Source organism: Pezoporus occidentalis, unplaced genomic scaffold (assembly GCF_034315485.1).
Source record: "Pezoporus occidentalis ecotype Australia unplaced genomic scaffold, CSIRO_AGI_Poc_V1 ctg234, whole genome shotgun sequence".
Classification (NCBI taxonomy): Eukaryota; Metazoa; Chordata; class Aves; order Psittaciformes; family Psittacidae; genus Pezoporus; species Pezoporus occidentalis.
In genome coordinates this window covers 64,383-92,076 of record NW_026914222.1, presented here as the reverse complement: position 1 = coordinate 92,076, position 27,694 = coordinate 64,383, and the positions used below count along the sequence as shown (strand labels likewise).

At 39.7% G+C, this 27,694-nt stretch overlaps 1 long non-coding RNA gene across 1 annotated transcript; it reads right to left on the bottom strand.

The window, feature by feature from the left end:
• Positions 1-297: 297 nt before the first annotated feature.
• LOC134165238 (uncharacterized) lies at positions 298-12,463 on the bottom strand. The gene is made up of 3 exons (XR_009965443.1): positions 12,380-12,463; positions 2,827-3,134; positions 298-1,866 (listed from the first exon to the last, which is right to left on the bottom strand). It is a non-coding gene; the product is annotated as an uncharacterized LOC134165238 (long non-coding RNA).
• Positions 12,464-27,694: the final 15,231 nt, after the last annotated feature.

Sequence of the window (27,694 nt, the reverse complement as noted above, 5' to 3'; positions counted from 1 at the left end):
GGCATCACTGTGTTGCTTCTCACAGTGTCAGTCAAATCCAGAGTCCTCTGTAATCATTACACAGTGCCTCTGAACTCAGCTTACTACATCGGTTCTACTGATTACTGAAGCCCTGGGAAGAATATTCTCCAACCAAAGTAGAAGAACATGCATTTTTCTCTCAAAAATCATCTGTCTCTGATAGGACTTTTACACATCTTCTTCCACTCTCTTTCCTGCCACCTACTAGTCTGGAGTGACAAGCCCGAAAGGATACCTATAGGAATCTAGAGACTAGGAATTAAATTCAAAGTCCCTTTGAATTCTCTCTTATTTTCAGGCACAGCAGAAAAACTGTTCTTTCTGTTTGTCAAAAAATTCTGTACCTGCTTACAGTTCATCCTTTTTTTTCTTTAAGCTTTTTCTTCAAGGACATATTGCATTCTGGTTGTGTATATGATGGCAAAGTGAAGGTAAGACAACAGCATACACTTAACTCTCTGGTTTAATTTTAATAATTTAAATTTTAATAGTCTTAGCTGAACCCAGTGATAATAATGCCATAGGCATCAGAAACAGTTGAAATATAGACTACTGTAGGAATCTGAGTGCATGCTTTGGTTAGCATATGCCGAAGTTTACACCATTGTTTCTGCTGTCTGAATATACATAAAAGCCACACCAAAAAGTCTATTAAAATTTTTTAATCTATTTCACTGTATTAGTGTGAACATGTGGATAGCCGTTTTTATTGCTTACAGCAAAAATACTGACTTGAAACCAATTAAAATGTATAGCAGATTTTTTTTTTTTTTAATGATTAAATACATATAGTAACAACACAGTGGCCAGCTCTCCTGCCTTTCTGCTCCAGGTAAAAGACTTAATCAACTTTAGCAGTGCTTTGTCTAAATAAAGGTTAAGCAAGGTTTGATGGAAGCACTGCCAAGCAGATTATGAGCAATGCTTATTTTCTCCTACATAGCAGGCTTTGAGTACAGCTTTCTCCTCCATCCCTTAAAAACCACAAAATTGTTCTAAGAAGGAAAACATAGATCTGAATCTCTAGTAGAAATAAAGGACTACGATTAAATCATTCCTCAGAAACATCCTGGACGGAAAATTTTCAAATTAAATCAAAAAATTCAAATATAAGTCAGTGTTTATATGGTGAAGAAGTCACTATTGTGAGAATACAGCAGGGAATTTCTGTTTACTCTCTGAATGCAGAGGTATGTGTTTGAATCCACCTGCCTGAAAAGCCTGCATAAGAGGACTGCAAACCAGTGACTAAACTTGGGATGCCTCATGCGATACATGGTAGTGCTTTTTGTTGTAAAACTAAAGGAAATCTGAGTCACTGCAGTCTTACAGTGTAATGCCAGACAAATGAGAACCAGACCACAAACAATGAAGCCAAGTACATCATTGTAAGTTGAGTAATGTGAACAACTTACATAAACTATGGCTGAAACTCAGAATTTAGCAAAAGACATCACCCCTAATTGCATCAAGGACAATTAAAATCCCATTAGTCTGCAAACTGTCTATCAGGAATAAGAGTCTCATCAGTCTAAGTCATAAATATTTAAGGAGAGCATTTTTTCATTTTGATTTAACCATTTTCCTTTACCTTACCTTTCTTCCTATATTATGAATTGTCTTTCATTTATCCACTCTCTTCCCCAAAATGGGGAAATAATTGCACGTTGTCTTCACCTAGTCTCCATTTCCATCAAGGATTTTCAGCCCAGATCTTTAATGAAATCCTCTGCACTCTGAAGACCTTTCTTGTTTTACTAATGCTTGTTCATGAACTCAGTGTTAGATTCCTCATTTTCTGGTCCATTGGTTCCGTGTAACAGTAATCCAGGTGATCCTAGTACTCTGTTCAAAAAAAGTGTGTTATCAGTAGCTGTAAGATCCACAGGACTTCTGTTAACTTTGTTTCTAGTCTTCAGTTAATGATAAAAATAATTTATCAACCAGCTCCTCTTAATGCCAGTTAACATCACCATTAAGTGATCGCTGTTTGCTTCAAATGAAGTCATTCACTAAGAAGCACCATTTACAGGATGCACACCCACATGATGAAATAAACCACAGATTATCAAAGGCTGTAAGAGTTTTAGAAGACTCTGGATGAGACTGTGAAAAGAGAAGGCATCAAACCGAGAACAAAACTTAAGTCCTGCAAGACGATTTTGTAACATCTCCAGTGTGTTGTCATGCAGGCACATTAAGAAACTCTCACTTCTCTTTAAGTTGCCTCAAAGAACATGGAAATTCTCTGGTGGCAGGAGGTAACAGACACTAAAGTCCTACTAAGAGCAAATACATCAGAGATTTCTCTAATGTACGTTTGAAGTGGTTGGCTGTGTCACCCAAATGTGTGAGGGCAGACTACCCCATTAGACATTTAAGTTTGGTAAACACTTGTGGGAGTCAGCTTTAGAGTTACAAAGATCTTCTAGAGATTATCATAAAAATGTGAAAAGTCCACTGATTTATGAGCTCATGATGCTCCCAACAACAACAGAAAATGGCAGATGATGATTTACAGGGGTTTAAGAGTTATTTGAAACACCGGTGTCCAGCTAGCTGAAGAGGAGAGCCTTTTTTTTCTTTTTTTTTTTAGAGTAAGAGCTACACTAAATTAAGTCTGACAATTGTGTGGTGAAAACAGTCCTTGGATTTCAAAATCATAAGAGAACTCATCATCAGAGTTAATGTAGAGAGGAATTTGTCTGCTGCCATCACGAATAATAAGCAGAACAGAACAAACAGTCTCTAAGCAGTAGCTAGTTCTTTTTCCAGCTCAGGTTTTCCAGTTCCCATTTAAAATACCTTTAGAAGCAGCAAGAAATCTAATCTCTCTTCTGAATTGTCTTTCTAACAGATTTGCTCAGTCACTGCAGCATTCAAGTGGGAGACAAGAGATAGGGATTTGTCGGCATCTGCTGAAGAGATATTTGGTGGAAGCGATATGTTTTTTTACAGATTCATTGCAGCAGATTTTTTTTTCTACTCTCCTTGACACCTGCTTTATCATAGTCTAAATACTGGATTTCACATATGAGAAGACAGTTTAGAACTTGACTTATTCTTTGACACAAAGCAGAACCTCTTACGTAGGTCAGGAGACTGTAGTCCAACTGGAAAAAAAAAAAAGAGGATTAAAACCATTTTGCTCTGATTGACAAACAGGCTGACAATAAGTTTAGAAGCTAAAAGTGCATATATGTGTATGATAGCCACTGACATATTTGTGAAGCCATCTCACCTGGCAGTAGCAATGTTTCTTCAAATTAAATCATCAGATGTATTTAATATGAACTTGAATGAAGAATACTAGAATGAACAACTTGTGCTACTCACAAGTAGCTCTTGTGGAAGCATGTCTTGGTAAGTCTTGCTAGATTGAATAAGCTGCTGAAAGCTTCTGCTTCAGTGAATTTTGACAAACCAGGCATTTGCTCTGCTTCTGCAGCTGGTTCATAATAACATCTGGTACAGTATGTTCTCTCTAGGTTCCAACAGAGCAAAGATTTGATACTATTGATTCATCTTGCTAGGTTCCAGACATAACACAAACTGAAATATTAGAAAGTATAAAACTAAACAAATCAATTTGTTTTAACTTGAGGTAGCAAAGCATTTTATTTTATACAAAGAGTGTTCCTTGAACTACTGGAGGAGCCAGATGTTCTTTTAAATCTGGCAAAAATAAACTTTGTATTTAAATTAAAATTCCAACAAGGATTTCATTATGTCAGTCCTGATTTCACTCATTTTACAAAAATTACAGACCTATAAAATTTTCTGTTTTAATTGCCAGTCAGTGTTCCAGAGATGGGTAACACTGAACAGCTTTTCCAATTAAATCACAAATACAATACTGGAAACTAATAACTATGGCAACTTTGTTTCCAGTGTCATGAATTTGCCTGGATATTCGATAATTCAAGACCTTATAGAGTCCTTCCACTACCTAAAGGGGCCTACAAGAAAGCTGTTGTTCCATCACAAGGACAAGGTGTATTGTCTTTAAGATGAGAAAAGATAGATTCAGATTAGATATTAAGAAGAAGTTCTTCACTCTGAGGGTGGTGAGACTCTGGAACAGGTTGCCTGAGAAGTACATCTCATCTAATCTAAAGGACTCGTAGAGATTTTCAATATTAAAACCAACTTTATAAGTACAACATAAATGTGAAAATACGGTCACAACTATATAGACATTGTCAAGTAAGAGTGGAAAGCATTCAAGATTATGTTTTTTTAACACTTGCCACCACCTACTGTTCAAAATATTTGTCACTCAACAAATTCTACTAAGTGTCCCAAAACTGAATTAATTCCACAGCCACTTACTGATGCTGGAGGATGAAATTTGGGATTGTCATTATCTTTTATAACAACCCAAGACACCTCATAATTTAGTAATCAGGGAACCCCTTCTAACCAACTCACATAATTACTTCAAATTTGCTCATACAAAGCAGGGAGATAAGTCAAAGTATTGTGTACTTTGGAAAAAGCTTTAATGTCTGGAGAACTGAATTTGCTGAGGTGAGTGGCTCGAGAGAGGACGCCTTCAACACCGGAGAGGGGAGGAGATCAGCGTCCAGGAGCCTCAACTCAGAGCTGTAAGAGTCACCGAGGGAGCCTCAAGTCCTCTACGGGACCTGCCCAGGAGCCGGCAGCTCAGCTGAGGCGAGCAGGGACTCACAGGGGGCAGAGGCAGGAACAGCGGCACCAGCTCTGGGTGGGTAAAAACCTGCCCCAGGGAGGGCAAGCAGCCAGGAGTGCGGCGAACAGAGCGGGTCGAGGCAGTTTGTGTGGGCATTTCGGGCGGAATGGTGAGCACTCGTCGTATGACCAGGGCCCGATCTGGGAGCTCTGCTCTGGCTGCCCCGGCGGTGGCAGCGTAGGCACCCAGACAGAGCCGATGAGAGGGGAGGCTGCAGTGCAGAGCTCGGGGTGCAGAGAGTGCCTGCACTGGTCTGGTGAGGGGAGGGTGCACAATGGGCAGGGCTGCACTCGGTGCTCCCTGGTGGAGGTCCTCCTGCAGCAGGGGCTGCGCTGCGGGACGCTGTTAATAGGCTGCGAGATGTCAGGGAAGCTGAGAGGAAGCAGGAATGCTTGCTCCTGGCCCAAACTGTGCAGGGGCCTCGAGCTTCCCCTCTAGCTCATGGAGGAAAGAAGGAGGCCGTTAACCAGGGAAGCTGGGAATTAGTGACAAAAAAAAAAAAAAAAAAAAAAAACCACCAAAAAAAGGAGGAAAAGGACAACCAAAAGCAAGGGGCCACCCCCTAAATCTGTTGTCCCCACGCAGAACCGCTTTGCTGTCCTGCAGGGGGCGAATGAGGAAACGCACTCGAGTCAGAAACAGCCGGCTGATGCGCTGGTAAAGATCACTACTGGTGCTGCCAGGAAAAAGCAGCGGGTCATTGTAGTAGGGGGCTCTACACTGAAAGGGACAGAAGCACTTGTCTGCCGGCCAGACCCCGTCTCAAGGGAGGTGTGCTGCCTACCCGGGGCATGGATCAGAGATGTGACAGAGAGCTGCCTCCTCTAGGAAGTCTCACGGACTATTACCAACTCCTAGCGATACATGTGGGTGCTAGGGATATAGATAGTAGTAGCCTGGGAAACATTAGTAAGGACTACAGAGCCCTAGGGGAGGTGGTTAGGGGCTCTGGAGCTCACATAGTCTTTTTGTCAATTCTCCAGGATACAGGGGAGGACCTAAAAAAGCTAGGAGGATTGGTCAGGTTAATAAATGGTTAAAAGGGTGGTGTCATAGTCAGGGGTTTGGGTGTCTTGAACAAGTTTGTAGGCCAGGTCTAGTGGGAGCTGGTGGAGCTGGTCTGATAAAGAAGGGAAAGAGCAGTTTTGGTAGGAGGCTTGCCAGACTGGTCAAGGATGCTTTAAACTAGATGTGTTGGGGGAGGAGGGCATCATTCCATCCCAACACACCCAGTCAGTGGCCAACACCTATAATAAATGCTCAGAGCAAAGTAGAGACATCCCAGCCTCTCCAGGCAATGAGCTGGCTTCATTTGGAGCTCAGCTCAGACGCCTCCATACAAATGCCTGTAGCATGGGGAACAAACAAGAGGAATTAGAGATGTGTGCATGTCTACAGGGGTATGATATAATAGACGTCACAGAAACATGGTGGGATGGCAACTATGACTGGAGTGTTGCAATGGAAGATTACAGGCTCTTTAGGAAGGACAGGCCTGGCAAGCGGGGAGGGGGGGTTGCCCTTTATCTTAAGGATTGTCTGGAGAGTATGGAACCCTATCTGGGGACAGGTGAGCAGTTAACAGAGAGTTTGTGGGTCAGGGTTAAAGGGAATATAGCAATGGGAGACATTACTGTGGGGATCTGTTACAGACCGCCTGATCAAGGAGAACCTGCGGATGAAGCACTCTATAGACAGGAAAAACCTCACGCTCACAGGCCCTTGTTCTCATGGGGGACTTCAACCACCCTGACATTGCTTGTACGGCCCAGCACAAGCAATCCAGGAGGTTCCTCGACTGTGTAGAAGACAACTTCCTTCTGCAAGTAATAGAGGAGCCGACAAGGAGAGACGCCATGCTTGACCTCGTGCTCACCAACAGGGAAGGGCTCGTTGGAAATGTGATGCTCCAGGGCAGCCTTGGATGCAGCAATCAGAAGATGGTCGAATTTGAGATCCTCAGGACAGTGAGAAGAGCGTGCAGCAAGCTCAATGCCCTGGACTTCAATTGAGCAGACTTTGGCCTCTCTAGGAACCGGCTTAGTAAGGTTCCATGGGATATAGCCCTAGAGGGCAGGGGGGCCCAGGACTCTTGGTTGATATTCAAGGATCACCTGCTACAAGCTCAGGAGTGTTGCATCCCAACTAGAAGGAAGTGCAGCAGGAGGGCCAGGAGACCTCCGTGGATGGATAAGGAGCTGCTGAGGAAACTTCAAATGAAAAAAGAGGCTTATAAAATGTGGAAGCAAGGACAGGCAGCCTGGGAAGAATACAGGGGTGCTGTCTGGGGAGCTAGGGACGAGGTTAGGAAAGCCAAGGCCCACTTAGAATTAAACTTGGCTAGGGGTATTAAAGATAACGGGAAGGGATTCTACAGGTACATAGCAAATAAAAAACAGACCATGGACAATGTGGGTCCCCCCAGGAAGCTCTCGTGAGAGCTAGCTACACAGGATTTGGAGAAAGCTGAGGTTCTGAATGACTTCTTTGCCTCAGTCTTCACTGGCAAATGCTCTGATCACACCACTCAAGTCTTGGAAAGCATACAGTAGGGACTGTGAGAATGAAGACCCTAGGCCCACTGTAGGAGAGGATCTGGTTCAGGACCATCTTAAGAACCTGAACGTACACAAGTCCATAGGACCTGATGAGATCCATCTGCGGGTCCTGAAGGAGCTGGCCAATGAATTTGCTACTGTCCATTATATTTGAAAAATCATGGTAGTCAGGTGAAGATCCCGATGACTGGAAAAAGGGAAATATAACCCCCATTTTCATGAAGGGGAAAATGGATGACCCAGGGAATTACAGACCAGTCAGTGTCATCTCTGTGCCTGCCAAAATCTTGGAGCAGATTCTCCTAGAAGGAATGCTGAGGCACGTGAAAAACAAGGTGCTTGGTGACAGCCAGCATGGCTTCACTAAGGGGAAATCCTGCCTGACCAATTTGGTGGCCTTCTATGATGGGGCTACCGAACTGATGGAAAGGGGTAGATCAGTTGATGTCATCTACCTGGACTTGGGTAAAGCATTCGACACTGTCCCACATGGCATCCTTGTCTTTAAATTGGAGAGACATCAATTTGATAGGTGGACATGGAACTGTTGGAACAAGTCCAGAGAAGGGCCATGAGGACTGGAGCACGTCCCGTATGAAGACAGGCTGAGAAAGCTGGGGCTGTTCAGCCTGGAGAAGAGAAGGCTGCGTGGAGACCTCATAGCAGCCTTCCAGTATCTGAAGGGGGCCTATAGGGATGCTGGGGAGGGACTCTTCATTAGGGACTTTAGTGATAGGACATGGAGTAATGGGTTAAAATTTAAACAGGGGAAGTTTAGATTGGATGTAAGGAGGAAATTCTTTCCTGTGAGGGTGGTCAGGCACTGGAATGGGTTGCCCAGGGAGGTTGTGAATGCTCCATCCCTGGCTGTGTTCAAGACCAGGTTGGATGAGGCCTTGAGTGATATGGTTTAGTGTGAGGTGTCCCTGCCCATGGCAGGGGGTTTGGAACTAGGTGATGGTAAGGTCCTTTCCAAACCTAATTATTCTATGATTCTACGATTCTAACTGGGTGTACATGCTGCCTCAGCAAATTTTTTTAATCAAAATGTTTGGTTTGTCTCAATTTTAGAATTCTGCAAGGTGGATTACTCTGTTCCCATTAAGAGCGATACTAAACTCAATGAATTTTTAAGTCTACCTTTGTTGTGATCCTTTTCATTCTCATTTCCCCCATTGTTATTTTGCATTTTTTCTGGTATTCGGCATCAAAACTTTTTCTGGAACCTGAGTGAAAATGCCTCTTTAGTTTGGGAGCTGTTATGTAGATTTATTTTTCTTTTGTCATAGCACATTTATCCCTCTGTTTTTATTTCCTGTTCAGTTATGTGGCTAGTGAACTTCTTATGATTTGTATTAGTCTTCTATTAAGAAGCTAATAGGCTTTTGATATTTCTTGCCTTATCCCTATAATTTTTTAATTTTCAGTATATTTTAGTCAATCTTTTTCCCCATAAAGAAAATATCCTTTTCTTATATCTTTGTTCATTGGATTACATATGAACACCTCTTCCTTTAATTTTATTGCTCCAACAATTTGCAATGCAAACCATGATTAATATTTGCATTTTTGTTCTAAAAACATTTCAGGTCTCCTATATAGTTCTTAACTTTATTAGTATATTTGACATGAAGTGGAGCACCTCTCCTATGGAAACAGGCTGAGAGAGCTGGGTTTATTCAACCTGGAGAAGAGAAGGCTCCAGGGGGACCTCAGAGCAGCTTCCAGTGCCTAAAAGGGCCGAAAAGAAACCTGGAGAGGGACTTTTTATGAGGGCCTATAGTGATAGGACATGGGGGAAAGGCTTTAAATTGAAAGAGTGTAGATTTTGATTAGGTATTAGGAGAAAACTCTTCCCTGTGAGGGTGGTCAGGTGCTGGCAGAGGTTGCCCAGAGAAATTGTGGCTGCCCCATACGTGGGAGTGCTCAAGTCCAGGCTGGATGAGGCTTTGAACAACCTGGTCTAGCAGAAGGTGTCCCTGCCCACAGCAGGGGTAGTTAAAACTGGGTGATCATTAAGGTACCTTCCAACCCAAACTATTCTATGATTAACTAGCTCCCAGAGTTTCTTAGTTCACCCATCTGAAACTGAATGTCTGCACTGCACTTCTTTTTCATGCCAACTCTTTTATGATAGCTTTTAACTATTCGCCCAACCAAAATCTAGCAGATCCTCACCTCTTATGGGTTCAGTTGTCATGTGAGAGCTACTCTATCAAGGGCTAACTAGCCCTGTTATTCATAGATTGTTTATCCAGTGTTATAATTTACCACAATGACAAATTTGCAGTAGTATTTGTCTTAACCAAAATTACCAAGATCTTTGTTTATATCCAAATCAAATCTAATCTATTCATAGAGATTTGCAACATTAATCTAAAAAAAAAATGTCACCATCATTCTTCATCACAGACTGACTTTTTTTACTCAATTAGATTTTCTTTTATTTATATTTTCACAGTGTCTGTCATCACTAGTGTTCAGTTTGGCACCTTCATTCTTATGTTTGTCTGTTCCTCTAAATCCTACACCTATGCTTTAGTTACAGTAGCTGTTTGTTACTTCTGCCATCTCTGGTTTCATATCCTGGATTAGCAGCTCTTCATTCCTTTTACTCCCAGGTTCCTTGTGTTCATACAATAAAGGTTTCAGTTGTGTTTTATGAATCATGCCTAAAATTTCCTGAGAGCAAGTTTCCCACACACATTTGTAGTACACAGACTTGGCGTTTAGTTTCATTTTAACAAAAATAGGTCTTTGTCCCTTTCTCTCACTGCCAGCAGAGCATAACCTTATATTTTTTGCCCAGCAAACATAGCTCAAAATGAAATAAGTTCTATGAGTATAGTCAGGCTTGTGACAATGATTGCAGTAGGAATGAAATTCAAGTGTTACTCAACATTTTTATTGAAATAAAACAGGATTATTCCTTTTAGTGCTTATAAAAATTAAAGCTGGATTGAGAAAAACTAAAATTTTTGTCCCAAGCCATAAAAAAGCTTTTGAATTTTTCTTATCTCTGAAACTCCTTTTTTTTTTTTCTTTTTTTTGTTACAAAATTGAACATAAGTACTGGTCTGTATTTGCTGTGTTATTGCCCTACAGCAGAATCAGGAAACCTGAAAATGTTAGCTCAGAGGCAGTAGGCAAGGCCAGGAAGATCTGCTGTAAAAGGGCAGAATGAGGAATCCTGAGCGCCTTGCCTTCCTCTAAGGCTGGCAGCCTCCAAGGCTCCCCACATTCATGGTGCTGGAAGTCTTGGTCTCCTTGCAGTTTCCAAATCCTCTACAAAACAATTTGGTCAAAAGTGGTCAGAATTGACCATTTTCATCTTCAGTGATTTTTTTAACATGAAAATATAAATTTCTGTTTAGGGAAAAAAAAAACCTGACAGAAAATTCCAAAACATCCCTAATAAACAGAAACATCCTTCTTCAATTAGAAATTTTAAACCTAAGTTACGTTTGGAAGCAGCTCAAACCCGTCACTTTGGGCCACAGCTTGGGAAACAAGGACTATTTTACTCACATCAGTTGAAGGTTTTAATTCTGATACAGGCTGAAGTGTTTTCCTCTCCTGGAACATCTCTTTCTTTGCCACTAAATTCCAGAGGCAACTGCCTGCAGCTGATGAATATTTCTGTTGTTGAGCTCATCAGCCCTAAATATCATAATACAAATAGTCTTAATTTATTCCAACAATTTCCAAGGAGCAATATCTGAACTAAAGGTCTAGATCCACTGCAAAAGGATCTAGAATAATCTGCTCTGAATATTCACCCTGGGTGTCCGTACAGGAGAGTTAATTATAATTTTGCAGCTACCATGGTACAGTGCTCAAAAGCAATAGTGCTATGACCTATATCAGCATTGTCTAGTTGTGCAAGAAATTATTAAATAGTTAACAAAGTGATTGTGAAATCCTGACTGCTGGAACTATGTCTCTGAAAGATTTAAAGGCTACATAAATGGTTTAATAGCTGCAGTTTCATAATTAAAATCATATCAGTAATTAAAATATGTATTGTAATAAATACAATTACAATTGTTTAAAATGTTACCATGATATTTACCTAGGTACTGAGTTACCATTCACTCTTTAGTTGCCAAACAATAGTCTGCTGAAAAACAATTCACAGAATATTTTCAATATTTTCATAAACATTAGACAGATTTTTTAATTAGAAAATGTGGAAAACCCCTTTTAATTACAATGACTATAATTATCTCTTATTTCAATATACGTGTATTTTTAACAGATTTTTTAATTAGAAAATGTGGAAAACCTCTTTTAATTACAATGACTATAATTATCTCTTATTTCAATATACGTGTATTTTTAACAGATGTTATTTTAACATATTAAATAAAACACATTTTAACATATGTTTTTTAGAGACACTGAATAAATACAGCAAAAGATAAAACATGAGCTTCTACCTAGAACCAACTTTTCCAGGAACAATGATACTATAAGCAGAAATTCCTAGTGGTGTTGGAAGGACGTCCTGTAAATGCCCACCTGTGAAATAACACACATTTGTTCACCTTCTAAATAGATAATTTCCAAATGAACAATTTTATATTGCTTATGATTTTCACACTTAAAATTTTAGAATTTATGATATGCTTCTGTAAAATAAATAGAACACTATATAACATAAATCAGTAAGATACTTATAAACATGACTGTATTTTTCAAAAACTAGATTTTTAAAAACAATGTTATGGAACTGTGATATTAAAATACATTCTTTTCCCATAATTCTGTTAATATACAGTTCTTGTAGACACATACAGAAAAGGCACAAAATATATTAGACAAGAGACCAGATGCAAAAGATTTTCCTACATCTTTATATATTAATTTTAAATTCCTCAAAACCTCATACGAATAACCCAATATTGGTAGAGCTTGCCACTCCTAGCAGTCAGGAAATAAAAGCATCCTTCTAATGAAAAAAAAAATCCCATATTGAATTTGTCTTTGGGACTGGGTGACCATCTTCAGCAACAGCACTGACCACAACAATCACATGGATTGTAGACTTGGCAAAGTAGATTAGAAAAGAAGGTCTTCAATTGCTCACCTTTTGGTTGCTCATAGAAAAAGTAGGTAGAGTGATTTTTCTTCAGCTGGGTGATCACTGAAGTAGATGACTGAGAATGATCTGTAGCTCAGAAAGAAATCTGAGGAGATAGCACTGATGTCCTTCTCCCCACTTCCTGAGGGGAACAGGATGTGTGGAAGTCCAAGTTGTTGGTCCTGCTTCTGCTCTCCAGAGACTCCTGATCTGACTGCACTGCTCATCTACCAAGGCCTGTCAACACAGCAATATGCATCATTGTAATTGGAATGATACATAATGTGAGAATATGAACTGAAAACTCCAGCATTATTAACTGTTGGACAAATGAGTGATTATTTTGCTGACAGCCAATTTCGGTCACCAGCCAGGCCTGATGAACCCTGTGGTGAATCTGACACTGGTTTGGGCAATTTTATTTACCTTCACAGTCTTAACAGGTTAGGACAACGTCTTAAGCAGGAGTTAAAAAGGATTAATCTGTTCCTTGACAGGCATTCCTGCATGCTTAGTTAGATTCAGATACAGGGCTTTGGCATAAACAAATGAAAAAAGCCAACACAGAAAAAATCAGGTTAATGACAGATTTGTCTGGGGTAATCATCCAGCAGTTACAAGATATGCCAGGTTTAGTAATAGGCCATAACTCTGCAAACAAGATACTTTAATATAAGCTTTGTTATATCAGTTTTTCCTGTTTACTAAGGTTCTGGTCTTCAGATAAGTCAAATAATTGTACTTGAAACAATTGTTTATGATGAGCCAACTCTGTTGAAATAAAGAGCTTTTGAAATTTCCTTTTGCTTTCTCTAGGGATTTCTGTTGTAAAAATGGGCTATGATATGACTCTAAGGGAACATGGTACAGGAGGAGCTTTAAAGGCAAAACTCTTTTTTTTTTTTTTTTGTCACAGTAACAATTTGAGAAAGGATTCTGGCAGAGGTAGTTACATTATGGATATCACTCTATGGCCAGGATGACCAATTGCATTATCTTACTTTATATGTTTTGCTCAGTGATTAAAACTCTATTTTTGGGGATTCAAACTTGGAACTGCCTTAACTCTTCTTTTTTTTTCACATGTTCATTACTTAAAATGTGATGAAATGTTCCGTGTCAGCATTTCAGCCAAAGGAAACCTAAAGGAGATTTATCACTTTTCCTTTGAGATATAAAAAGGGAGGGGACAAATCCTCCCATTAAAAAATTGTACCAACCCTTTCCTAGATAAACTCAACTCCTAAACGCCTAAAGACTATAAACCTTTAACACTTCATCTCACCCTGCCTGACACTGTTCAGTGTCTCTGAATTTTCTGGGCTGCTGTAACAAAGCAATAGAAAAAACATCCTGAATGCCATGATATCCAAGACAGGTAAAAGCTGATAATGAAAACCACTACCCCCATCTAGACACAGTAAGGGGCTCCTACTAACTTGACTTTTTCTAATCATGAAGTGTATCTGTGAATGAGGGTGTCAGTGGGCTAAGCCTAGAGAAAGGACTTTGTGATGTTCTAGATGCTGCCCTGACTAGTTCAGGCCATGTTCTGACATGTTCTAGACCATGCCCTGATTCATGAAATCCAGAGCACCCTAATGCTGTGGCTGAAACTATCGCTTTATTCTTCATCCTTCTGTCCCCAGCTGCGTGTTCCTTCTTCCATTCTTTGTGTGAAACCTTACATACATGGACCAACTCCAAAAACATCACCAAGTCTCTATCTGCAGCACAGATTAATTTATAGCAGGAAGCATAATTTTAATATCCTGATTTATCATTGTCCTGTATTTCATGTTTGATAGTCTAGCTACACTGTATATGTTATTTGTGTGCTATCTGGAGCCCATCACAAATTGCTCATTAGAATTGATAGTTCTTTGCAAGACCCCATTCCTGTAAATTTTTCTATTTCTATTCATTACTTCTATTCCTGGGGTGGATGCAAAAAAACCACTGGTGGGAAACTGAGTGTGAAATCAAGGCCTTAAGATCCCACATGTCTGGGAAAACAAAAAACAAAGAAAATACTAAACTTTTTATTAGCTAAAATTGTTTAACAAGGTTATACTTTTAAAAAACAAAAGACTGGAGTTTTGGACTCTCACCATTTTTATTGGAAAGAGAGACTGATGCAGCATATGCTTCCAAAACACTGGCACTAGGGAGCCCTGAAGAAATTATATGCCTTTTTTATGCCTTCTAGTTGCTGTTTTGCTGAACAAGCCAGTTCCAACTCTTCAAGACTTTTCAGAAAACATTTCAAAGAATCCAGCCTCACTAGCACTACATGTAAAGCCATGTGGGAACCATGATGGTTCTCAGTCAGTTTTCAAACAAGATAAAATACAGATTCTTCCTATATATCTGTTCTGAACCAACTTAACCCACCAGAGTAGCAAGGTAAATCAGAGCATGCTGAGAAGGTAGACAAGGACTATACCAAAGCAAACTAGTTGAAAGAATACAGCTGGTCATGTCTATTTTATTGTGTACAGTTCTGGTGTCCTCAACATAAAAAGGACATGGAACTGTTGGAACAAGTCCAGAGGAGGGCCATGAGGATGATCAGGGGACTGGAGCACCTCCTGTGTGAAGACAGGCTGAGAAAGTTGGGGCTGTTCAGCCTGGAGAAGAGAAGGCTGAATGGAGACCTCATAGCAGCCTTCCAGTATCTGAAGGGGGCCTATAAGGATGCTGGGGAGGGACTCTTAATTAGGGACTGTAGTGACAGGACAAGGGGTAACAGGTTCAAACTTAAACAGGGGAAGTTTAGATTGGATATAAGGAAGAAATTCTTTCTTGTTCGGGTGGTGAGGCACTGGAATGGGTTGCCCAGGGAGGTTGCGAATGCTCCATCCCTCGTGGTGTTCAAGGCCAGGTTGGACAGAACCTTGGGTGACATGGTTTAGCGTGGGGTGTCCCTGTCCATGGCAGGGGGTTTGGAACTAAATGATCTTAAGGTCCTTTCCAACCCTAACTATTCTATGATTCTATGATTTTACAGACCATTCCCTACGCCGTGAAAACAGTCTAGAAAAGTGTAAATATGTATTAAAAATAACAGGAGAGGACCTCATTAAGAACAGAATTCGTAATATAGTGGTTAACCTGGCAAACAAGATCGGGTAGTGATAGGTCTGCTGGGCAGTCTTTGTAGAGATCCTCTCCTGCCAGAGAAAGCAGTGCTGTCAGAAGAGGAGAGACCTTGGCTTATGACCCCAAGCAGGATGCATGTCCTTCCTAGCAATGTTTGTACCATATGCTCTTGCAACCTGCTTCTGGAGACTCCAGGAAACATGTTCTGTTCATGTTCATATTCTGAGAACACACTCACTAACATATAATTTTGAAATTCCTTGATGTAGTTTTACTCTGTTCCTCGTTTTGGCTACCAGAAACTGCCTTCCTTCTCTGTAACATTTTATGTGTATTTTATGTTACTGTACACTACCATACTCATTGCTTTTTAATTGCAGCTAAAACTATTATTTACTGACAGCAAGTAAAACCTCTAATACAAGTCAGAGGTTACTTGGATATTGCCTAGCTAGCTAAATGATTGATTTGGAATGGATCATAGTGAAGTTGTTAGTTAATATTTTTTATGGAGAGGTGAAGCTGCAGTGAACTCTAGGGACTTTAGGCAACTGTCCCAAGAAATATTGGCACATAGAGAAGTATTTTAATTTTTCTTTTGAGTTTATTTAATATTTTGGGAACCCTGCCAGCATATATGGAAGAATATGGAACAAAAGAATACAGGCTCTTCAGGAAGGACAGGGATGGGATATGAGGGGTGGGTGTCACCCTTTTTTGTCAACGACCAGCTGGAGTGTGTGGAGCTCCTCCTGGGAATGGATGAGGAGCTGACAAAGAGCATATGGATCAGGATTAATGGGAGGTCAGGGACAGGTGACATTATAATCAGGGTCTGCTACAAACAGCCCAATGAGAAAGACAAAGTCAATAAGGCCCCTTATAGACAGATAGGAGCAGCCTCATGTTCAGCAGTCCCTTGTCCTCATGGGGGATTTCCTCCAACAGATTTTGGAGAGTCAGACAACACAGCAGGGCATAAGCAACCCAGGAGGTTCCTGGGAGGCATTAATGGTAACTTCCTTCTCCCAGGAACAGAGGAGCTGATGAGGAGAGGTGCTATGCTGGGCCTTGTTCTCACCAACAAGGAGGGAAAGGTGAAGCTCAAGGGCAGCCTTAGCTGCAATGACCATGAAATGGTGGAGTTCAAGATATTTAGGGCAGCAAGCTCACTGCCCTGGACTTCAGAAGAGCTGACTTTGGCCTCTTCAGGAATCTGCTTGATAGGGCATCATGAGATAAAGCCCTGGAGGGATGAAGGATCCAAGAAGTCTCATTAGAATTCAATAATCATTTCCTCCAAACTCAGGAGCAGCGCACCCTAACAAAGAGGAACTAAGGCAGAAATTCCAGGAGTCCTGCATGGATGAATAAGGAGCTAATGGACAAACTCAAATGCAAAAAGGAAGCCTACAGAGGGTGAAAGCAGGGGCAGGTAGTCTGTGAGAATACAGGAAAATTGTCTGAGCAGCCAGGGATCAGATGAAGAAAGCTAAAGCCATGATAGAACTAAATCTGGTCAGAGAGGGCAAGGGTAACAAGAAAAGCTTCTACAGATAAGTAAGTGATAAAAAGAAAATGAGGACGCTGACCCACACAACATCCTTGTCTCTACTGGAGATACATGCATTTGGTGGATGGACCACTCGGTGGATAAGGAATTAGCTGGATGATTGCAGTCAACAGTTCCATGTCGAAGTGGAGACCCGTGATGACTGGTGTCCCTCATGGGTTGCTTTGGGACCTGCGCTGTTCAACATCTTTGCTGGTGGCATGGACAATGGGATTGAGGCATCCTCAGCAAGTTTGCCGATGACACCAAGCTGCGTGGTTTGGTTGATACGCTGGAGGGAAGAGACGGGATACAGAGGGATCTTGACATGCTCGAGAGGTGGGCCACTGTGAAGCTCATCAAGAATAAGGCCAAGTGCAAGGTCCTGCAACTGGGTTGGGGCAATACCAAACACAAATACAGGCTGGGCAGAGAAGAGATTCAGAGCAGCCCTGTGGAAAGGACTTGGGGGTGTTGGTCAATGAGAAACTGAACACGAGCTGGCTTCAGTGTGCGCTCGCAGCCTAGAAACCAACTGTGCCCTGGGCTGCATCAAAAGGAGCGTGGCCAGCAGGTCAAAGGAGGTGATCCTGCCCCTCTACTTTGCTCTGATGAGACCCCTCCTGCAGCACTGCATTCAGCTCTGGGGCCCTCAACATAAGAAGGACATGGCTGTGTTGGAGCAAGTCCATATGAGGGCCATAAAGGCGATCATAGGGCTGGAGTTGGAGTTGTTTGGAGTAGGCTACAGGGAGACCTTAGAACAGCCTTCCAGTTCTTAAAGGGGCCTACAAGAAATCTGGAGAGGGACTTTTTACAAGGGTACGTAGTGATCGGAAAAGGAGTAACAGCTTCTTTACTGTGAGGGTGGTGATACACTAAAACAGGTTGCCCAGAAAAGTTGTGGATGTCCCATCCCTGGAAGTGTCCAAGACCAGGCTGGACAGTTGTCTTCCAAGACAGAGGAAGAAAGGGAGAAAAAGAAGGAAAAAAGAGAGAGAAAGAATACATGGAAGAAAAAGAAGGAAGAGAACGAAACAGAAATGATAAGAAGGAAGAAAGTGAGAGCAAGGAAAAGAGAAACAGAAATAAGATGGTAATAAAAGCAACAGTCTAGTGGAAGGTGTCCCTGTCCATGGCAGGAGACTGGAACTAGGAGATTTTCAATGTCCCTTCCAACCCAAACTGTTCTCTCATTCTATGATTCTGTGCTCCAGAAAAATAAAAATATATGAAAGAAACATACAATGTAGTAAACCTATTAGACAAGTATTTTCTTCATCAAAACACTGTGAAATCATGTTTAAAATCTCAGCACTTCTGATCCGCCAAAAACACACTTAGGAAAGTTTAGCATATGTAACTCGTGCTTGTCTACTGAGTTACAAGGACTCTGGCGGGCATTTTCATTTGTATCAAAATGACGTGTTTGTCTGAAAAATGCAAAAGGACAAGCTGCTAGGTTGTCCATGGGCCTTTTGATTTTTGTGGTGAGCAGTGAAGGAAGTAATTAGTGAGAATATCCAGTGAGAACAGAAATTACTAAGAAAATAAAAAGAATACAAGATGTTCCTGATTTTTACATGAAAGACAGCAGTTGCGCAGAAGTCTCTGGGGCCCTTTTCCTGCACTGAGGCATCTGAGGAAAGTATGATGTGCCAAGGTGGGTGTGATAACACATTTGAGGCCATTACCATAACCATGCTTATTCTGAGTGTCTCAGAATTTCAAATTGAGTAAATCCCTTTCTTCAGGGATCCTTCAGCTGTTGAAGACTGTCACCTGCATAGGATGCTTTACAGTGTACTTTCAGTACACTAGATACATCTGGATTTTTCATATCATGGCTCTTATATTACCATGGGTCTCAAAAATACATTCCAATTAGTCATCTGTACTTAAGATTATATGCTTCTATATTGCACTTTCATGAAATATGACTGTAGACACTCCAAGCAAGAGGTGCACATTCCAGAGACTCCAGCTGAGCCCTAAAGTTGATAATGTTATTTTATACAAATAAAGACAGAGCTGGAGTTCACCATGGGAGTATTCTGCTATGAGTACCACAAAGACAGAGCAGATATCTTTTGTCAAAAAAGTAGGCTCTTGAAGTTATGATCTCATTTTTTAAATGTAACCAAAGGTCTTGTTTAATCACACTTGTGCTTGTGTAAATCTGGAACAATTCACTTGCAACTGATGTAGTAGTTCTAGTGTAATTTAATGCAAAACAGATCATTATCAGCTGCAATTAACTGCACACTCTCTTGTTTAAATATGGGTAGCTCAAGAAACACAATTTCTCTCAGTAGAGGATGTTCTTTTTTCTTAACCTTCTCACTCCTTTTTCAGTGCACTGTAACTTTTAAATTAATTACTTTGGTAGTAAAATTTGTAATTGTTGTTTGTCAATCCAAATACACTAAGTTTTCCCAAGTTTGAAAAATAATAATAATTAAAAAAATTGAAACAAAAACTGCCCCAAACAATTGTAGCTGAGTTATAGTAGTATAAGAATATATCTTATGCCATAGTTTCATATCTGAGAATGAATCAAGTCACATCATTTGATCCAGATGTGAGTCTAAAACATCCTCAATCCAGACTCAGGAAACACTAAAATTTAAGACTGTTTCCACAGTGTTTATTTGGCCGAGTTGTACACATGTGTTATTTTCTATTCCTGGTTTCCTTATTAAAAGGAAACCTTAATGTATCATTTTGTTATTTATGGTCTACCATAAAAACTACAGGATATACAATGTGAAGAGTTAAACTGAGGAAGTTAAAGCTTAGCATTTGGCTTTCCTGACTTTGAGAGCATGTAGCGTTATTCCTGTTAGCTCACATGTATTTTCTTACCTAAATTTACTTTCTTTATGGAAATTGAAAGAGCTGCAAGGCCACTTTTGGCTCCCTCAGAGCTGTTACTCTGTTACCTCCTTGTTCTTTGGAAGTGATTTCATGTGTGTTTATGGCACATCCAAGATTTGGATTTCGACCAAATGGTTAAATAAGCAGTGATTATTCTTACTGACTAGTATGAAACCTGCTATAAGGACAAGGGGAAAGCTGTTGCTCAGTTTAAGCCGTTGCTTGTTTTAAATCTCAGTTTTGATGTAAGAGATGGGAAAGGACTTCTACACGCAAGCCTGTTGCTGGTACGCGTAGGGCGCCACCACTGAAGGCAGGCTCGGAGGGAGGTGTCAGGGCAAGGCCCGGAAGCTGTGCTGTGAGCTCCCTCTGGTGGCAACCCTCAGGGTGGGCTCCCAGCCTTCCTCCCGAAGCCCTCCACTTCTGGAACCAAACCTGGCTCTCGTCCAGCCCCGCCGAGGTCCTGCGGGCAGGAGAGAGAAAGGAGGAGACAAAGAGGGAGAGGGGAGGAAGGAAAGAAGGAGCAAAGGAAGGAAATAAGACAAAGGAAGAGGAAGGGAAAAGGGAGGAGAGAGGAGAGGAGAGGAGAGGAGAGGAGAGGAGAGGAGAGGAGAGGAGAGGAGAGGAGAGGAGAGGAGAGGAGAGGAGAGGAGAGGAGAGGAGAGGAGAGGAGAGGAGAGGAGAGGAGAGGAGAGGAGAGGAGAGGAGAGGAGAGGAGAGGAGAGGAGAGGAGAGGAGAGGAGAGGAGAGGAGAGGAAGGAGGAGAAGGAAAAAGATGGAAGAAAGAGAGAGAAAGAAGAGAAAGAGAAGGAAGAAAGAAATGAAGGAAGAAAGAGAAAGGAAAAAAGAGGAATATAAACAAAAAGAGAAAGAGGGTAATAAAAGATAAGTTGGAAAGAGAAACTGGGAGACAAAGAGAAAATGAAAGGAAAAGAAAAGGAGAAAGCAAAGAAAAACTGAGAAATAAACAGAGGAAAAGGAAAGACAAAGACAAAAGTGGAAATAGTTAAAATAGAAAGAGGAATAGAGACAAGAACAGAAAGAAGAGCAAGAGAAAGGAAAATTAAAAAAAGGAGAGAAAATTAAAAAAAAAGAAAAAGAAAATGAAAGACAAAAAAGAGAAAAGAAAAAGAAAAAGAAGGAAAATCTTTATATTGCAGAGGAGTGGGAATAAACAGATGCTGGGAGAAAAGAGGAAGCAAGATTGCTTCTTCTGACAGCAGTTTAGGGTTAGATCCATTTAGTTGTAATGTCAAGCTGCATCCTTAGATAAAAGCAGGACATTTTAAGTTTAGCTGCATGTTCAACTTCTAAAAAGGGTGAAAAGTTACCTGTCATAAGAAAACTAACAATGTGTAGGGAAATGCTAATTTCCAGTTACTAAAAGTATCACTAGCAGTAATTCATATAGAGATATGAGGTATATCTTAGAGAGTGTTAGAAAAGAACCGTATCTTTAGTGTCCATGATTGGAAGTGACTTTTGTGGGACCAAACTGCTAATGAAATGTCTGCTTTATAGAGTTAGTCATTTAATTCACTCATTCCTGTTTTTTTTTTCCTGCTACATGTATAACTCCAAAACAAAATGCCGTATTAGTTATTAGAGAACAGCTCCCATTCTGTGATTCTTTTGCATTCCTCTCTGAGAACTAATACAAGCTGCACGAAAATAGAAAACCCAAAGGGAAGAGGGATAGAAACTGCAAGAAAAATTGTCCCTGAAAAAAAATAATCTTGCTTTTAAACAGATTGGGTTTTTTTGTAGGATTGATGTTTATGCTTATCTCTTGATTGACCCAGTTTAACATTCTTGAACTATGGGTGCAGTTCTAATGTGCAGACTTAACAAAAATAGTGTGTTCTGCCTTGTCCATGACAATTCCTAATTCTTTCCTCATCACTCTCCCTGTTTTCTCTCCTTTTGGGGAGAAACAAAAGAGATTGACCTTTCCTATCTGTACCCATCAGCATTAAGCCTTTTCTCCTCTGGCTCACCTTGTTGTTGCCATCCCTTAGCTCCTTTCTTATGCATCTAGCTACCATTTCTCTCTAATGGGTTAAATGTTAAACTAATATTAAAATTAGCAAGGTGCTTCTAAAGCAGAGTGTGGAATAGTGAAGAGAAAATGAAGGTTGGCAGGAATGAAATCAAGTGCTGTAAACACCAGACATAAATTATAGGACTGTGACAATGCTTCTTATGTTATACAGTGATTTATGATGTTTTTCTGGTTTTATGGTCTGTCCAATGTACTGCAAAACATACTGCTGACAAATATCTATTTTACTGTTATTTTATGAAGGCCTAAGAGTTGTATCCTCTTACAGTTCACATAGTTACAGTTTACGCCCGTGCAGCAGGAATGGAAAAGAAGTCTTGTGGAGGACAGCTCTATGGCGAGCTTTCTTAGAAATTTTTCATTTTTCTCTGGAACTCTTCTAACCTACATACCTTACAGGTACCTGAATCATGTACCTGATCAGGAGGCCAAAGATTACGCTCAGGCTAGTCTACACAGAAAAAGAAAAGCTAGGGAGAATCAGCCAGAGATAATGCACAAAATATGAATGGATTTACCCATTACTAGTGAACTCTTGCAGAAGTAAAGGAGCTTTAATTCTTTTTGGATAGGATTAGCTTAAATTGAAATAAAACTGCTGTGGTCCTGAATGTGACAGTCTAAAGGGAAAAAGAGTTTAATGCAATTGCGTTAAATTAATAACTGTATTTACCCTCTATTTCTTAAAAGTCCTTGTTTAGGCAAGACCTTTATGATGCTTAAGGCACATATTACTAATACAAACCATCCTCCAGTTTTGTGTGGCTTCTAAATTTATTAACTAAGCTAAAACTAGTGTTGCACTGGAATGTGATGTCTTGATTCCTTGTTGTGCCAGCTTGTGAAACTATGCTGGAAAAAGAGGAAAGCAGTCAAAATTTTATACCCCAAGATTCTTCTGGCACTTGTTTTTTGCCAAAGTTGATTCACATCAAGTTGATGACTGTTTTTAGTATTATTCAGCAGTTATTGGTCAGTTAACAGCATTCATCTTCCCAAATAAACTTGCCTACAGGCCTGGGTTTGTAATGCTGCAAAGAGTGTTCTATTCCTATTTTAAGGATGATGTCCTTAGGTTTATGCTGAACCCATGGCAGGCAAAGAAAAGTGTCCTAACTTTGAATAGACTCTTCCTAACATCTCAAATCTAGCACATTTAGAGGGCTAAGTTCATGTCTGATTTAAAACATTGATGATTGAATTAGACCCAGGAACTAATAATTTCCTTTAAATCTGTATAAATACGGGTGCAAGTGTATGTTTATACGTACATACATATAATACATATTAAAAGTAATATAGGATGTAGTAGCTAAATATTTGCTGACTGCTTTCACTAAAACTTTACAAATGAGAATTGCATTTGACTTCATATTAAAAATACTTTTGGTGGAGAATAAGTCTGTGAAGAGTCTCAGAAGAAACTGTTCTGTTCCTCAGAGACCCTACTTTGCTTATGGCAAAGTTAAAAGTAATGGGGTACCAGCAGAGAAGCTCCCTTCTCTGCTACCTAGCCTTTGTTTAATCTGTTTTCAACACTTTCCTAGACTTAATTGCTTCCTATACTCAAAGTTTGCAACACATTAAGAGGTTACCTCCTTCCTGTAATCTAAACAATGAGCAACTCTGTACCATACGCTGTAACTCAAAGAAGCGTTTTAGAGATTACTTTCTAAGAAAACTTGTATTAATTATCTTAGCACGTCCTCTGTACTCTGAAATCCATATAAATACAAACTGCTGTGAATGGCTTAGTCTAAGAATGGCTTATGGCAGGATTGTTTTTTTTTGTCGTTCTTTGTTTCAAATCAGTTTTGATGAAACTAAAAGAATGATCCACGGGGCTTTTTGCATCAACACGAAAACAGAACATCTCTATCAGTCCGGAAAATTTAATGAGATCTATGTCCCTTGACACTGGATCATTTTGGCTAGTACAAGATACAGAAATTATATGGCTGAAGACCCTGTGTATAAATTTAATAATGAATTTACAGGTTTACAGCAATAATTTAGGTAGTGGGCCAGAATTATTTTGTGCTTCACTGAAGAATCTACTTACAGTAATTGGACGCTTCTCCAAGCACAAGCTGACATTCTGTAAGCACTCTATAATCTTGTTTGCAGAAAGTTTACTCTACATCTGTTTATACATTACTCTGGAAACATACAGAGCTTTAAAGGAAGATAGGAAAGAAAAGGTTCTAGGAGCCTTGGTTTCATGAATGAAGCAATGAAAAATAATCTAAACGGAAGGCTACTGAAATTATTTAGGAAGTGCATTCAGCTACTCTCTTTAATGCTTGGACTGGATGGCAAGGAATTCGTCTTTCTCAAGAAATAATAGTTTGACTGTTGACCTACTCCACTTGATTCTATTTCACACTCCAGAAGGAAATGATAAATGTAATTGGAAAATAATTAGAAATTCTAGATTGGCCTTGTGGGTTATCTGATCTGCTGCTTAATTTAACCTAGGTATATTCAAGTGTTTAAAACCTCAGTATCTTTTACTCTTTCACATGCTAAGGAGCTGATGCAGCATCTGTAAAAATAGTCAGCTGTCTGGAGACGGCAAAGGTGAGTTCATATATGTTTGCAACACTTCTCATGGAATGAAAGTTTCCACTTTCTGTTGAAAGGTTTAAGAAACAGAGGCATAAGCAGAAATGAACTAACTACTTTTTTTTCCATGCTGGGTTTAATGTAAAATACAGTCACATTCTCTCCCATTCCAAATCTTAACCTTCATATGGATGTACAATTTTTTTTTTAATTTGTAAAAGTTGCTTTCTGAATGTGTTTGGCTTAGGCCAGGGAGAAGAGGTCAGAATGACATCCCATGTAGGATGGTCTGAGTGATGAATCCTCTCCTAAATCAGCATTCCTAGTAATCTGCCTAATATTGTCCAGATGCTAGTATTTTGTGCCAAATTAGCAAAACATTAATTTAGCTATCCACTCTACACCAATCTCATTACACCAGATTTAATGAAATTTTAATTAAGTACTGCTGAATACCACTGATACGCTTTCTAATATATATACTTCCTTTCTTCCCCCATTTTATTACATCAGCTATTACTCTGTTACATAATTCCTAATACCAAATAAACAGAGTAGAGATTTATGCCAACTTGGATGGCAGGAACTATCTTAGAAACAGTTGGACAAGCGGCATAAAATCTTCTTGTATCAACACAAGACAAAATATCTGGTTTAGGTTGAACAATAAAAAATATTTTTATTTTGGTAAGACTCTGTTTTGTCTGCAGAAAGACTTTAAATATAAACTGTACTTCTGGAAACCATTTTAATCAGCAGTTCAACTTAATATTATTGGGGCAGTCAACAAACCCTGTAATTTCCCAGAATAACAGCTGGCTATTTTCTGACCTGTAGATTCATAGCGTGTTCATGAATCCTTGAAAAATGGACTTTTGCAGTGGCAGATGAAGTTTTGTCAAAATAACCATAGCATAAGATGAAGTTTCAGCATTTCTTGATTAACTTACTTTTTATATTTGGTTTATGAGAATAAACCATCATTTGAACAGCTGTGTTTCCTGAGAAATCATTTTTGAAGGAAAATTGACAGCAACCTTTGACTGGATATCAGCTGGGTTTAACATATGAATTAAATAAAAATAACAGTTGGACTGAAAATTCACAACTCAGTTTGAAGCAATCCTATGTATTACTTCTTTGAATTCTACAAAATCTTTTAGTTGGTCTAGTTACAGAATAAGAATTTTGTGTTTGTGTCCAACAACTATAAGCAGTCACAGAGAACTCATGTTCTCATGTCTTACCTTTGAAGTTACAAGCTTTCTGCATGAAATATTCCTATTTGTTTCATTTCCTTTTAGCAGAGTTAGCTGCTGGACATTGCCTCCAGTCAGGAGCTTGCTTTTTTCTTTTAAATCTGTGATGTTTTGTCTAAGATCTATTCCCCTAAAGCTTCTTTACTTGCATTGCCAGAGCAAGCTAGAAGTACCTTTCCCATTCTCAGTGTATTGATATCCAGTCACCACTGACCTGATCAAGCGTAGTAGCACCAGATGCTGAGGAAGTCAGCTGGTTGCCAACATGACATCAACAGGAGTTTCAGCAGTACCATACACTTTCACAGTCAGATTTCTTGTGTGAGGTTCTTAAAATCTTTTTGTTTACAATTGTACTGCGTCAATGGAGGCTATTCTGTTTGATGAATAGGGTGTAAAAATGCTTTCCACATGAGGGTATGTACTGTTACAATAGGCAGTCAAAAGATGCCTTTCTTATGCCATGATTTCAACACTGAAATACTTAGCTAGACTCCACCCATGGTACATGGTATGTGTCTTCATAGACTCAAGTTTTGCAGGAATTAATTTTGTGCAGACAATGCACCCTTCTGGTCATGGAGAGGATTTTTAAGCCAATAACATTTCCTATTAACAGTATTTAGATAAGCCCACAAACTAAACTTGAGCAGCTTCTTGAGAAAGTATATGTAACTTTTATTCAGCTGTACAAGTGTTTGCTATTATACTGAATGATTACCTACACAAACTGTATGGGGCTATCTTCTGACTGTCTCAGATGTCAATGTTTAAAGCCTAGATCTGAGGAGATTCTTTTTCCTCTTAGTTCATGCCTCTTGTGTAACCTGTCCGTGCAGTCTGGGATCAGAATATGTTCACCACAATGTACTCAGCAGTGGCAGTTTTGTTGAGTTTGTAATGGTCTAAAGGTGTCAAGGAAGCAAGGTATGCAGTGGTAATGCTAAGTGGAGTCATTGCTGGGTAGTGAAGACAACCAAGCTTCTGGGCTCCGTTCGTTCATAGATACATTGTCAAGTGGTAGGTCAATTCTCTTAGGAGAGTGAAGGTAACGTTTACATCTTGTGTTAGGAGTCTTAATGTGTGTGTGAGTACCATAAGATAGATTACATAGAGGAAAGACAAAAAAAAATAGTTTTCCTTTCTGTGTACTGGAGGGACAGAATGGAACTTGATTTATTTGTCTGTTGGTTTGTTTTGTTTTGTTGTTTTTTTTTTTTTTACTATAGTTGATAATTTCTGCAGGGGCATAGCCCTCCTTCAGTGAAATAGGTACTCACAGTACATTGTACTGGCTATGTACTCTGTGTCTGTGTCTTCACTCTGCATCATTTATATACTCTGAAATTCAAGTTCTAAGCAAGAAAGTCTTGCATAATAGTAACATGAAAAGCATTACTGGTAGCCAATTTTCTATAAAGAAACATACCACAAGCATTTTTTTGCCTTGTCTCCTTCACAAAGTATTGAAAGAACCTTAACTCCCAACTTTGCTCTCAGAAAACACTGACACATATAGGTCTGTTTTTCTCTAGCTTAACAGCTCCTAATGATAGTTTATACCTAATTTCAAAACTTCACATATCTACAATATCTCTCATGGCAAGCAGAAATGCACTGAAGGAAGCATGGAAATTTTCCATCTGGGGCACCTGAGACTCAACTCTCAAATGACCTCTGAGAGTATAGCTAAAAAAAATAGTGTAATGCATGATGCAAGAACTAGGAGCAACAGCGTAACTTAATAAAAATTTAGTCAGAAAGTCTTCAGAAAGAGTAATCCTGAAAGCTATGGAATACTTTTTCATAAGATTTTTTTTTTTTTTCATGTTGCTTTACAGGGACAACATTGACCAACTAAGCTGTTACATAATAGTAACTGTTATTAGTTGTGTGAATAGGCT